General features: G+C 35.1%; 1 protein-coding gene across 1 annotated transcript in view; it reads right to left on the bottom strand.

Moving 5' to 3' along the window:
* LOC116340022 (semaphorin-1A) overlaps window positions 1-14915 on the bottom strand; it is a 108314-nt gene that overhangs the window by 26746 nt on the left and 66653 nt on the right. Inside the window, exon 3 of the mRNA XM_031766155.1 lies at window positions 11492-11705. The gene's annotated coding sequence lies outside the window, so the exon portion shown is untranslated. The remainder of the gene's footprint in view (window positions 1-11491; window positions 11706-14915) is intronic.

The raw sequence follows: 14915 nt of genomic DNA, 5'->3' as shown, positions 1-14915 counted from the left end.
CTCTCTTTCGCTTCGGTCGCAGCCGAGCTTCGATGAGATCGTAGTTCGTCGTAGTGCAAAGTGAAATCACACAGTATAACGAAAAATTGAACAACATACCAATAATAATAAAAAATACGAGAATAAAAAGAGAACCAGAATACACGAACCAAAAATAAAATAAAGAACGAAGTGCATTCATCAACCCTGAGTCTGATTGTTGCTGCTGTTACAACTACAACAGACTTATGTGATATTGTATACAGTTTTTTTTTATTTATTTTCCTTTGTTTCGATATACCAGGTTGATTTGCTATCTTCACTCTTCGAAAACGATGACGACTATGACGATTTTTGTTTGACTTCTTTCCAAACCATCAAGTCAATCGTCTGGACGTGGATTTTGTTTGTTTTCTTTTCAAATATTCACTAACAGAAAAACAAAACTCTCGTCTCGATCGTCTTTCCTGTTCAAATTCAGAACTTTTACGTGAGTTTCTTTCGATTTTTAAAGTTCTTCAAGCGGATTTCCGAGAGAACATCAACTGTTATTCGAGGAAAAAATCACAAATATTTTTCTGCCCTTGAAAAATCATAACGAACACCAAAATATGTACATTTTAACGAAGAAAATTATGTGATTTACACAGAGAAATTATATGTTTTTTTTTTGTTTTTTTTTTCTATCCACCCTTTGCACTTATGACTCAATTTTTCATCCGATTTGTACAGTCTAAAAATAACAAATACACCCTCTTAAACTGTTTTAAATTAAAACTACTGATTTGTTGTCACGAAAATGGCCCATTTAGCTCGAAAATTACACCGATTTCCTTCCTAATTTTCTAGATAAAATTCTGTCCTCTTTTTTTCGAAAAAAAAAAAAAAATATTGTGCCTCGACAAAAAGAATCCATCGTGATTTCAATTTGAATAACGAAATTCCCATTTCATATAATAGCATTTGAAATGCGTTCTTATCGTTCGCATACCCAACAAAAGTCAACTCTCGATGATCATACGACGAATACGATCATCGCATAGCAATTATCATCTTGTTCTATTTTTCATGTTGACGTTTTTCCTTGTTTTATGTTTTTGTTTTTTTTTCCTTCTTCTTCTGCCACGGCCATTTTATCCAGCATTTAAATCGATTTTCATCACATTGTGATTTTTATTACTTTTTTCGTTGTTGTTGTATGCTCTTTTTCGGTTGGGAAATTGAATTTTATGTGATTCTCTAGCTCATTTTTGTCGATTGCTTCTTTCATCGTGTGTTCTAATTCGTATTTTGTCGTTCATTCTCGAATATATGTATTTCAGTCTGTGTGTGTTTTTCTCTTTCTCTCCTGATTTCATTTTCCAAATTATTCATTAAATGTTTGTTTTTATTTCTGTTCATTTGTCTATTACGATTTTTTTTTTGTTGTTGTTGTTCTCTTTATTTTATCGAATTCAATCTCATCACAAACTGCTCGATTCAGAGATTGTTTCATGAGAAAATTACGGAAAACATTGTATGTTGTGCGTTTTTTTGTTGTTGTTTTAATTCAGTATCGGTGTGCTCTTGTAAAATCGATGTCATTTTTCTATGTTATACAGACTGACGAAATCAAGAACGGAACACACCGAAGATAAATGAGTTTGCTCTATGTTCGCGTTCGATTTCAGACATTGTCAAAAAAAAGAGAAATTTTTGTGAATCTAACAAAGAGAAAGAAAATTATGGAAATAAAATAGAAACGATTGTGAACGGAAATGTGACAAAAATTGGTGTCAAACAAAACCATTGAACATGTGCTACTGTTCAAATTGAATTTTTCGTCGAGTTTGGGTTATCGGTTCATGGTCGTAAGTTCAAGCGTTGTTCATACAATCAAGCGCTCAACGGCCAAACAACTCGTTGTGATTTATGCCAAATTTTTGACGAGATCAAATGGCGCTTTTCGATTCATTTTATTTGCTTTTTTTATTTAAAGTTGAAAATCATAAAAAAAAACTCGTTGACGAGTTTCTTCAACGTTGTGTGTAAACAATTCAATCCGAATTAATCGCGCTTCATTTGAAATTATAATATGCAAAGGCATTGATTTTTCATCTCTATCTATCTCTTTGATCAAAACAGTAAAAAGTCCGCACCGAAACAAGTCATTCAGTTTTGACTCTCGAAAATGTTTTGTTTTTGTTTTAAGATTTCATTTAATAGCATTTAAATATCTTGAATTTATGTATACATGTGATTTTTGGGTGAAACTTTGATTTTCGGACTCGATCAAATTCACGTCCATTGTTTTGTTGGAGTTGTCAGTCAACTTCTTCACATTTTTTTTATATGGTCGTATCTCTTAGTCGTCGCATAAACAGTGGCGTTTTGTTTTCGTTCATTGGCCGCGAAAACGAATTCTTAAGAAATACCACAGTAAACAAAATGCCTTTATTTCTTCGTTTTTAAATCGATTTTAATGTGTTCATTTCAATTGAATTCTTTTACAATGTGCCTCGATAATATTTTGCATAATCTTCGTTCGAATATTGCACAGAAGAAAATCGCTTTTTTATTGCAGTAAAGAGGAAGAGGGAAAGAACGATCGCGTGAGAGAGTGACAAAAGACGAAGAAAAATCATTTGATTGCTGTTCGTTCTTTTGCTTGGGGTGCTGTATTGTTTGTTGAATAACAAAAGATTTTGTGATCAATCGAAAAGAAACGGTTATTATTTTCGCACGCATCGCATACATACACCACACTCATAAATACATAAATGATTTTTTTTTTGGCAGTAATAATAATTAACCCAGGAATGATGACACCGTTTTCCGCGTCGCTCATTTTCATTTTATACCATACGAAAGCGATTGATGCGACCCATCAATGGGAATATGCTAAACAAAGATTTGGAAAACCGTACTAATCACACAAATACACAGCGCACACGTAGCATCTGAGCACATGTAAATAATATATACAGCATAAAATTAATGTTGCGTCACACCTCGAATTGAATAATCGAAAAATGCCAACGAAAAAAGAAACAACACACTCCACACACCAAAAATCATAATATAATCATGTACATGAGAGCGAAAAAAAGCATATTGCGAACGCCAAAAGAATCGATGAATCATTTTTTACAATGAAACCCGAACGAGAGAGAGAAAAAAAATCACCAACAGGAAAATTATTGAGAAACATAATTGTTTAGTGTGTGTGTACGTGTTTTTTCCTCTTCTGCTCATTTGTTTTTTTCTTCGACGAGGTTTTTACTAAAGTTTATGTTCTTTGCATACACGAACTCACCAGAAAAAAAAATTCATTTGGTTAAAAAAAAAAACAACATTGATTGAGCGAGAGAAACATGAAGGTACAAAGACCCGAAGTGTACATATTCAATTGTCGAAAATGTTTAATAATGAATAATTAAGCACATTATTCATTTGATCATATGGCGAATTGAGCTGCAGAATGTGAAAAAAACCACAAACTTTGATGCTGAAATTGAAAAGACCAAAAACTAATATGTTCCGTATGCTAAGGTTAAAACTAAGAAAAGCAAAACAACAAAAAAGTACTTTGGTTAATAGACGACGTTGAAGAAAAAAAAACACATTGTACTCGCGCAAAAGAATAGGTAAATATTGGCGCACAGAGAGTGTGTATGCTGTGGTGTCTGGTCCGCTTTTCTCTCGGTCTCTGTGTGTGCATTGATCGAGATCGGCCAATTGAATTTTGCAAGATACTGTTTGTATTGCATCGTGTGTTTTTTATGCACGAACCAATTTCATACATATATACACACACACCATTATTATTAGTTCAACAACAAAAAAAAGAGATCAAAATTGTGTCTATCCCGTGCGCACTCTTTATATCTCTTTCTTTCGCTCTTGGCGTGGATCTGACTGAAAATAATGGGCATGCAATTTTTTTTAATTCAGTTTGATTCACTTTTTGCAATTGAACAAACTCTCCGGAGGGACAATAACGCCATTAAATCTGTTTTATATTCGGTGTTGAGGGTTTCTCTGTATGGCGCGAGCTAAATTCCCTCCATCAAAATCGAATCATTCAATTATACAGGCGCTTATTTGTACAAATTTGGAATTACATCTCATTGAAATTGGGTTATACTCTTGCGGTATATGCTTTTCTCAAATTTTTGCTCTCACTTAATTTGTTCACAAAAAAAAACTCACATTTGGATAAACCACGAGCATACTTCATCGTCGCAGTCGCGTCACATTTTTAAAATGTTTTGCGTTTGTCTTAATTAAGTGTGTCTGGTAATTTGCATGTAGCTAGATTGATTACTTAATCGGTCCACAACATGAAATTGGCATTTTCGTCGCCAACAACGATTAATCACTCGACTTGACCCGATACAAGGATTATAAAACATCAAGAAACCTTATTGCATATTGGCTGATGAATTTTGAAAAAGGGCAATCACAAGACGAACCATTTTTTTAAGGATTTTCTTTGTCGCAACCGCAAACCAAAAGTAATGATTTCATCGAAAAAATTCGACCTTTTTTTTCTCTGTTCACGGAATTTAGAGTTCTAGATCGCTTTTTTGAGATCCGATGCAGAGTTTTAATTTACCGAGAAAGTAACGGTCTCGTTCCAGAGAGCATTTACACAGTGTATGACATTCCAAATGTTCAATTTGCGCGATCTTTAAACACCTCTTTCTTGCTTTTTCACTCAGTGAGTATCAGAAATCTAATTGTAACAATGTGTCACAGTGTTCCGTTACGACAGTCGCACATAACATATTGATATTCATTTGGTCGCGCGTCTATGTGTCTCATTCACATCATCCACAGCATTTACTTTATATAGATCGCGCATTATCTTATTCAGTGGTAAATATCACACACTAAAATACATATTTCGTGCCCAAGTATTCGCTATAGCTGCAAGCATACATACACATTTGCCCAGTTCAGTACAGTAAAACGGCCACTTATTATTTTTACGCCTTATTTTTACATTAATCTGCATAAATGTTTTTTATTGATGCCATTACAAAAATGGGATCGAATCGAATTGTAAAATCATTTACACACATTCTCATATGCAAATACTCAGTATTCATGCCAATCGAATGCTGGAGCAAAGAAAAATAGAAAGACACAAAATTGTAACATGCCATTTGTCGAATGGTAGTTTTGTATGTCGTGTTTTTATTGGGTAATCGAGAGCGTTACATGTAGCAAATATGCGAACGAACGATAAAAAAAAATATATCCAGTGACAACATTCAACAACAACCGAAAACTGTAGCAGCAAAATACGCAGTAATAAAAGTTCAAATTGCTGATCCGTAACAACAATTTTTTTTTCTCGGCTCATCAGCACTAATGCGCGCAAAATAAAAAAAAAACTAGAACGCAGCATCTCAATGTTTGTTGGGGAATTCTATTGAAACTGTACAAATGGGCGACTACATGAAATCATCCGAGCTTAATATAGTACATAAATTGTTACGTTATCGTGTACACACATTCTAAAATTGTTCTCATTCAATGATGTAAAATTGTTGACAAATTACAGACAAAAATGATAATTTATGCCTTCGGTGTGCATGTGGTCGACAATTTGAATTGTACAACATCTACTAACACTAATATTCAAACGTACATGCATCCAACCAGTCATAAATTGGCTTTTGTTGTCTATTTATGCTCTTAAATGTACGGTTACTGTCAAATATGGATTAAGTGGCTCGCAAGAACACTCTAACGATCACATCTAACGTGCGACCGCTGCCCATTCGAGTACACATTCACTTCGAATAAGTGCGGTCACATTTTCAATGCGATGAGTTACAGTAAATGTTTAACCGCAACTCAAAAAAAATCGATTGTAATAATGTTTCCCGGAGTTTGTGACACAAGTCCACCGTGTAGTACCGCTCTCGTTCTTTCTCACATCGAACGCAAAAGATTGTAGACATATGGAGAGTGTCGAACATCAATTAGGATGGAAAAGTGTGCTTAGCAAAATAGGCGGACAAATGGACACCTTTTTGAAAAGTTCAATCGCGTTCATCTCTTTCTCTTTTTTTTCTCTCTACAAAAGTCGTTGCCGTGATTGTCTTTGTACTCCATCGGCATAAACGGTTCTTGAGAAGCCACTAAGAAGCTTTGCAAGAATAACGTGCGCTCGCGCAAACACTTGATGATGGCAAATGAATGAAGATTAGAAAAACAACGCGTACGACACGTACGAAAGAACCAAAACGCCTGTTACTTGTCTAATTGTAAATTATTTTCATTGTTCGTTCAATAGTCAAGTCTATGCTGTGTCTGTTCCATTCAATCTTCCTTCTTTCCATTTGGTTCTTGTTCAAAACATATCCATGGCTTCATTGGAGTTGTTTTGTCATCGTAATGCGGGTCCATGGTGCTCTTTTCATTGAAATATGGCGTTTATGTGCGGTGAAAAAAAAAGAAATTTTTATTTAAAATCCAACATACACTCACACCCAATATAACCAGAGAGACAGCCAAGATAACAACATCGAACAATATTTATGTTTTGCCATCGATCGAACACAATCGAAGTGAAAATGATGAATAATTGAAATGATTCAAGCAACATGAAAGCCGCTTGCTTATAAATCAAATGCGTCTGCGTGTTCCGACAAATCGACAACGAACCGCAGAAAGAACGATCAAATCAGAACCAACGAAAGAAAGAGATCGCTACATTTAACCGTTGTATTATCTATATGTGTGTGGTGTATGTAAAACGTACATAAATGCTGTGTCACTCTTTGTCCACAAGATTTTGCCGAAGCGATTGCGATTCCAGATAAATAAAGAGAGAGTTAATATGACAAAAAGAGAATGCCAAAAATGGCAAAATCACTAAAATATGATATTCAACTGTCCAGAATACGACAAACAAAATTAAAATAACATCGTACATGCATGCTTCTCGATTCAAATTGATGGAATGAAAATAATCCCATTAAAATTTGATCTACAAGAGAATGCAACAGTGCATTTGCACCAAATCATTGATATCAATTGACATTTCTTTTTATCTTCTCATCTGTACTCTTATCAACTCTCGATGGGCATTCCGACAACATATTTTTCCCGTTGGAGAATGAATTTCGAGAGCGAACAAAAATCAAAAAAGAAAAGAATGGATTCAATTCAACTGAGTTTAGGCACCGTTTCAAATTTTTTTCCTCATTCTTGAGTTCATCGAAATAATGCACTGCATTCATATCATAAACGCATTCACATTATCTCCGAAGTCACAGTATGCCAAAGATTGCCTTGATACATGTGTGTGATCACACAATTAAATCAGAGTCAGTCAACAATGTTGTCGTCTAACTATCTGTCATGATATCTCGTCGAACTGAATTTTTGTTGTTGTTGTTGTTTTCGTCAAGTGCACGATCTGAAAATCTAGTTCTTTTGTCCCGTTGATTCAAAAATGACATCGAGAAATATTTTTCGCGTAAAGTACCTGATAAAATGTTTCGACCCGCCACAGTAATGATCGTTTAAATATTTTTTCTCGTCTATCTCTCTTTCTCATCCATTTATGATCATTGTGTGTTCGTTTATCTCGTACTCGGTGTATTGAATGATTGCACTGCGACAATGGCGACCCGACCGTTGTTGTTTGTACACAATACGAAGAAATAAAACAATTTGGCTGTGGTATGTTTTCTTTTCCGCTAAATTGTTGACATGTTAACATGTGCATGAGAATGCGAGTACGGTGTGCGCGTCACGAGATTTCAATGTGTTGAAATTATGAGAACGCAATTTGCTTGTGGCGAGAAATAGATAGGGAGCATATGAACAAAAGCCAAACTCCATCCACACTCACACACACGCAAAGTAAACAAAAGACATAATTTGTTGTTTTGTGTTATGTATCTGACATGAATTCTGTCAGTTCATTCTCCAATAAATTAGTTTTTAATCGCATTTATGATTTTTGCACCGTTGCTGTCGTCGTTGTCGTCGATCGTGCAAACAGAGATCTTGGTAGCACCGCGGCTACCTGAAACATCCATTTAATGTGTACTGCTATTGCGGTGTCTCAACCTTCTGCACAGTAGCTGTTTTGTTTTACATCATCTAAGCTAAGATTTGGGTCGCGTGTGCGAAATCATAAATTTTTTTCTCTATGTGTTTTTTTTAACGTCAAGCACCCAAACGATAATAAATTGTATTGAAAACGAAGATAGAGAAAAAAAACCGACTTGAATTCAAATTGACCAGGTAGCCATTTAACACATTCGATACATTTTGGGCCTATTGTGCCAAATGAAAATGACTATGGGACAGAAGAGAGGAAAAAAAATGTATGTGACCTATGCGAACCTTAGTTTTAATTACACTCGTTTTTTTCTGCCTGCCTGCACTCTACCATTCCGTTTCCATTGTGAATTGAATGTGTCTTGAGTTATATTGAAATAAACTGCTGTTGTGTTATTGATCGGTATATGTTATTGGAGCCCGCATTCAATGAATGTCAAGCCATTAATTAGCTGTAAGCACTTTTATTCATTTTTTTTTCTACATAGACACACAGAGACTTACACACTCAGACACATACACAATCGGACAATTCAAAATAATATTCTAGTCAAGATCGAATCACGCTTGTCGATAGTTGCTGTGCGCCCGGTTACAGTTGACAAATGGTGGAAAAATAAATATCTATACACATATATATGTTCAATAGCGTACTTTGAATCTTGATCAGTGCGCACGGTCTTGGAATTTCACAGAATCATTCACAATTCATTCGAAAAAATACGACAGGGAAATAAATGACAATTCTCTCACAAACGACAGAACACAAAAAAATCCAACCAAAGACAAACAATTCTCACTCTTGGCTCATGAAGTTTGGCGGCTTGAAGTCCTTGTTGAATGGAGTTGGTTGAAAATCCGATTCCGATTCATCTGCGTAAACAGAAACATCTCACGTACATGAACTGCAATTCTGACAATGTTCGCTGGTCTGATATTTGCTTTTTCAGAGATTGTTTTGTTTGATTGCGTCGCTTTTGGCTGTCAGCACGCATGTTGGGCGGATTCTTTTTGTTGTTGCTCTCGGTTGGGTTTTCTCAACTGTGCACCTTCTATTGGAAAGAAAACAACGAGGACAAATGAACGTTTGGCGGAATTTGTTGCTAATGTGCGTGTCAGTAATTTTCGATTGCCATGGACAAAAGTATTTGCTCTTTTTTCTCTATATATTTGTCCTGCTGATTTGTATTTTTTTTTCATCAGAAGCGCGCGCTTGTACAATAAGAATTCTAATCGTTAAGCACGTAATGAATCAGAGCTTCATGAAGAAAACGAGCAAACAACAAAAAATACTTTGTCAATTGCAACAGAACGGCACAGGTGATTCAACAGGGACTTTTTTTTCTTCATCTCCAGTTTTTGTGTATGTGACATATACTCTGCACACAGAGAGAAAGAGAATTCATCAGAGCAATGATTAATTTCTCGAAACTCACTTCAATTGTCGAGTCAATATAACTATAGGTATTTATTTCCTTTTAGTTGACAGATCTTTTTTTTTCTTCATTCTTTCGCAACTCCTCTTGTTACTGTTTTCTACATTTTTGTTTTGGTCGTTTAGCGCATCGTGTTATTTTGAATAGAATCTCAATCCATTTTTCGCAATCACGTACCCAATCGAGCATTTATATTTTCTCACCGTGTGCACACACAAAAGAACATCGAATTGTTTCTCTCTAACACACTGTGTGTGTGCGTTATATTGTAAGCATTTGCCATTTAAGCGAATAGAACGTGCACCTTGGCTTGCACAATACCAAACTGATTTGGAAATGAATTTCAAACAAACATAAAAGAACAACGACATGCAGTGAGCGTGTTTGGTATGACAAAGAGCGTCGAAAAAGTGGCCCAACAAAAGTGACTAAATCACATAAATAGCAATAATAAAAAAAAACATTGAGAATGGCAACCCAGACATATAAATCTTGATCTAGAACGTAATTTGTTTTGCTCTTACTCCGTTTACTTATAAATCGATCTGGCAATCGATATTGTAAAATAAAATGCGCCATTACTCACCTATTTATATTTAAAAATTTCACTTAATTCGAGTCTTATATTCATAAACTGTGTTGACAGTATTTATATAGGACAGTGAACATAAGCAATAAATGACCAATCGAAAAAGAATATTTCACTGACACCACAGAATCACTGTTGATAAAATCATTAATCAAAGAACAAAACTGATTAAACAATCATTAAATAAATAAATGTAGACCAATACAGAAAATAATCATTTCGATGGTACAAACATAATTTAATCTCTTGGAATATCAACAGATTTAGGGCGCCAGACGTGCAACGTACACGATTTTTTTTTGATTTTGACTGCCATCCCGAGTACATCAGAATGAGATATGTGACACGCACAATCGAATACGTTCGATTTTTGGTGTAAATTACGCCATCACCATTATGACTGTTGCGATCGTGTGTTTGTATCGACAGCTGATGATCAATTTTTAGAATGAGAATCGAATGCGCAATTTGTGTGCGCGGATTTATCCATTGAATACATATGATTTTTCCGAATAAATCACTCATCGTGTTTGAAAATTTGTTTGCCAATGTGCTTGCGCTCCACGTGATTTTTCATAATTAGCATCGATACTTATGATCGCCGAACACAACATTCAATCGAATTCATAATAATCGGGAACGGCGTGAATTGGCCATGAATTTCGATTGTTTGATTAGTTGTTGTTAATATCCAAACGGTGTTTTTTTGGTACATAAAACTATTCTGTTGCTATCTCATTTTGGCGCAGCAATTTTTGGTTGCTTTCTCGCCACAACCACGCATGTATGCAAAGAACAGCATGCGCGCGAGATTGAGACGTGACTTTTGATTGTTGTTGCTGTTGTTATTGTCGTTTTTAAATGGGCAGCTAGTTACAGAAACAAACTACAACAATTACTAAATTATCGCTTTGACTTTGGTGCTGCTTGGTGCTATTTTATTGTCCAATTTCCAAATTAAGCCATAATTTACAGGCAGAACAAAAAAAAAATAAACACACTCACACACACACACACACACACACAAACAGAGCATGCAGAGAGGCCAGTCGGTGTGAGAGACAGTGAGAAAGAGAACGAATGAGTTTACCGACTGTGAGCGGTACTCGAACTCATGAAAAATGAAATAATGTTCTACGAAGTCAAATGAGCCAATAGTACAATATTATATAGGCAAAACGTGTGCACATTTTCGTAATAGAGACACGTAATCGTTTATCCATGTAACGGATAGTCATTTATATACGATTTAGACAGACGAACGAACCAGAAGATGGGAAAAAAAAAACAAACAAACAAAGAAAATACGGTAAATTTGCAGAATAAGGAAAGCATTAAATGTTTTTTAGAAACTATAACAGGAAACAATAGAAAAGTCGGGGTAAAAAATCGAATGAAAAACAAAAATGATACTTACCACATTCGATCGGCGATCGAAGTAAAATGGATTGATCGATCTCTTTTTCAGTGTTCACTTTGGCCAAATGGATCTATGTCTGTCTATTCTATATATTGTACAAAGTAGTTTCTAATGTGCATGGATTTTGTTTTCGTCTGAAATTCGTTCAGAGTAGGTAAGGGTGTACAATAGATCGACAAATGTCTACGAATCGAACACTAAGACGAAATATCTGTAAAAAAAACGAGAAGAAAAAGAAAATTAAAAAAAAAACTCATCTATAACATGTTTAAGTGTTCTGAAGTTATAAATGGGAAATTTTAATTTTAAATGGCAAGTGACCATGAATGTTCGGAAACATTAGATTTTGTTATAAGACACCCAATGCCCAATGATCTTTCTCTCGTTTTTACATACGTTTTTTTTCTCTTTCTCTCTTCCTTTCACACTCAGGCATTGTAATCATTTTTAGACAATACCATTTGTTGTCAGTTACTTTTTAAAGCCAATTTGAACATTCTTCATGAACTTATTTCATTCATTCGTTTACGTTTTTTGGATATATATTTTTTGTTGTTGGTAATCTTTCAACATATACAACATTCTTTGACGTATCCTTTGGGTAGTTCGTTTTTTTTTCTTCTCCTTATTTTGCCATTTTCCATTGCATCCTTAATTCCTGGGATTTGATTGTGTTGTGAGCACACTCACTGAGCATGCATGCCTGTGTGCACTGATAAATTGAACGGAAGATAAGCCTTGAACGAAAAATCGATTGGTTTTCTATCGAATTAAGGTTTTCTCTCAGTCATTCTTTTTTGTTTGTATGAATTTTCAGGTTGACATTTTAAAATGGACATTTTTAACTGAATTTAGCATGATGCCTATCTCTATCGAGTGTGTGTTTGTGTGCGCATATATCTCATTCTGTGTCGCTTGGCAATAACGCAATATTTACATTTGAGAAACATTGACTCGAGACACATATTGAATCGGCACAAAACGAAAAACTATACCCATACTATAAATCATTTTCGAAAAATGACAATACAACTAATGGATTGTGTTTATTTATACAGTGCGTCTGTGTTTCTCTTATCTGGATGGATGGATTTAACCTACACAACAAATTTGGTGTTTTTCCAAATGTTGTTTGTTTATATTTCTCTTTTTTGGTTTTTTTTTTTTTTGCAGCGCGCCAACGAAGGGCCAACCAATTGAAAATTGATAGAAGATAGTGTGGCATTTCCATATATGCATTGGAAATGTAAATATTTGAAAATGCGATGATGAGGTGAAATAGCATATATGTATGCACAAACACAAATGTAGACATGTATAGAAACGGCAATAGATATCGGTAATCGGCAAACGGTTTATGCAATAAATACAATATTGTTTTTGGCCGATTGTAAAGTGAAGAGGATTTTTGTTACTTTACGGCATGTGACCGTGTCTGCTGTTGTTAATGTCTGATTGAATGCATGACCATAAAAGACCCGATTATAAGCCCATTTGCTGTACATATGTGCAAAACGAAGAGCTGAAGAGAGAGAAAGAGAGGGAGCGAATGGGTGCATGCGAAAAAAGAAACATACAAAGAAACCAATGAGCAACAATGCATACTGGTTAAAGTGTGAGGAGCCGAACAGAAAATGCGGAAATGGAATAGCCAGAGTCTGACAGTGTTCGAAACGCCTAGCAACACTCAATCGATTAGTACCCTTGATGGCGACAGTCAAATCGTCGCGCGTGCATTTTTTTTGTTTTTACTGTATAATTGCCATTGCACCCATGCATATACGCCACACAAACAATATGTTCAAATCACTTTTGGATGGCACACGTTGTGCGTGTGTGTGTGCTGCGACCGATTTCGAATTTAGTCGATGGTGTTGCGTGTCTTTGCGTAATGTGTGTGGTCGGACAGACAGTACAAGTTAATAAAAATAAAAGAACCCGACCGGAGCAAATAATATGCATTTTTGATGTCATCAAAACGATCATTTCGCTCCTTATTCGTCCAATATACAAATCGACAATCAAAATCGATGATGATTGTGCTGTACATTTAAGATTGTGAGTGTGTGCTATTCAATCGGCAATTTTATCTGTGGCGCTCCATTCAGACGACACGCCGTGAGCGCACTTTTATTGATAATTCCCACATATTTAATTACCAAAAAAAATGCCTTGATCCCACATAGATCGGCGAAAATCTCTCTTCTCTATCGAATTCTCTTGGGTTCGCATACGCTCATAAAAATACGACCATTTCGATCTCTTTGTTTGCGTCAGATTGTTAATAGATTTCTTCGGGTATGTTTCTCTCTATTTTCAGGTCATAGAGAGAGGAACAAAGAATAAACATATAAAGATTAGTTAAAAGCATTTTAATTACAGTCATAATCGGGTAAATGTTTTGAGATTTCTGTTTTGATTGTATGCATTCTCATTCATATGTTCTCTCTCTATCTCTCGCTCTCTCGGTCTCTCTCGTCGATATTGTTGCTGTCATGTTTTCGTTTGTTCTTTTTTTTATTCACAAAAAATTAGCTGATGGGCATTTGATGTTGTTCAAAATCGAAATAGATAATGAAAACAAAAAAAAACTGAAGCCAAAAACATTTAATTGAAAAACAAAACAAAAAATCATAACGAGAGAAGTAGCAAAACGACGAACTGAGAGTTGAAGTTCGAGCTAGGTAACCAGGTTTTATCTTGTTCTTGCTGTTTCTCTCTACCTCGGCATCGATTTTCGATTCGATTCGTTTCTTCATCCAGATAGAGAGTGAGAGCGATAGTGAATGAGACGCCGCCCGAGTAAATGGCCAAATATTAATTATTTAAAAGTGCTATAACCTTGATTTGGTACGGCAGATTTCAATTTTGACGTCTGATGATGATGATGATATACTCTGACATGGCAAAAGATGGACAGCCAAATGGCATCGAACTTTAGGAGATAGAGAAGAGAAAAAAAAAACATTCGAAACGAACACAGTCCATTGGACAGTTCAAATGCCTACGCACTTACCATAACAATTGACATTTCATTTGAACAAAAACGAAAATCGAAACTCTGAACTAATCGTTAAATTCATTTATTGGCAATTTTGTTTTGGTTTGGTGATCATTTCATTTTGATGGAATATGACAGAAACGAATTTTTGGTGTTGTTGTCTCGTAAACACTTTGTAATTGTCATCTCAATTGATTGACGCGTTTTTTTTCATGACTTTTTTTTCGCTTTTTTCAATCCAATTTGTGCAAATACATAGAATAGAATTTAATCGCATGAGAGAATGAATATTCTTAAGACATATAAATGACACAACAACAATAAAAATAAAATGAGAAATGATCGGTGTCGTCGTACGGAAACAATAATAATTATACACATTTGCGCGAACTGTGAAACTGCTTTTTTTGACTGTTTCTC

This window comes from Contarinia nasturtii, unplaced genomic scaffold (assembly GCF_009176525.2).
Source record: "Contarinia nasturtii isolate CC-2019 unplaced genomic scaffold, AAFC_CNas_1.1 Cnas_scaffold_630, whole genome shotgun sequence".
In the NCBI taxonomy this organism is placed as follows: Eukaryota; Metazoa; Arthropoda; class Insecta; order Diptera; family Cecidomyiidae; genus Contarinia; species Contarinia nasturtii.
Note: the sequence above shows the minus strand (reverse complement) of the source record. Positions and strands in the feature narration are given on the sequence as shown.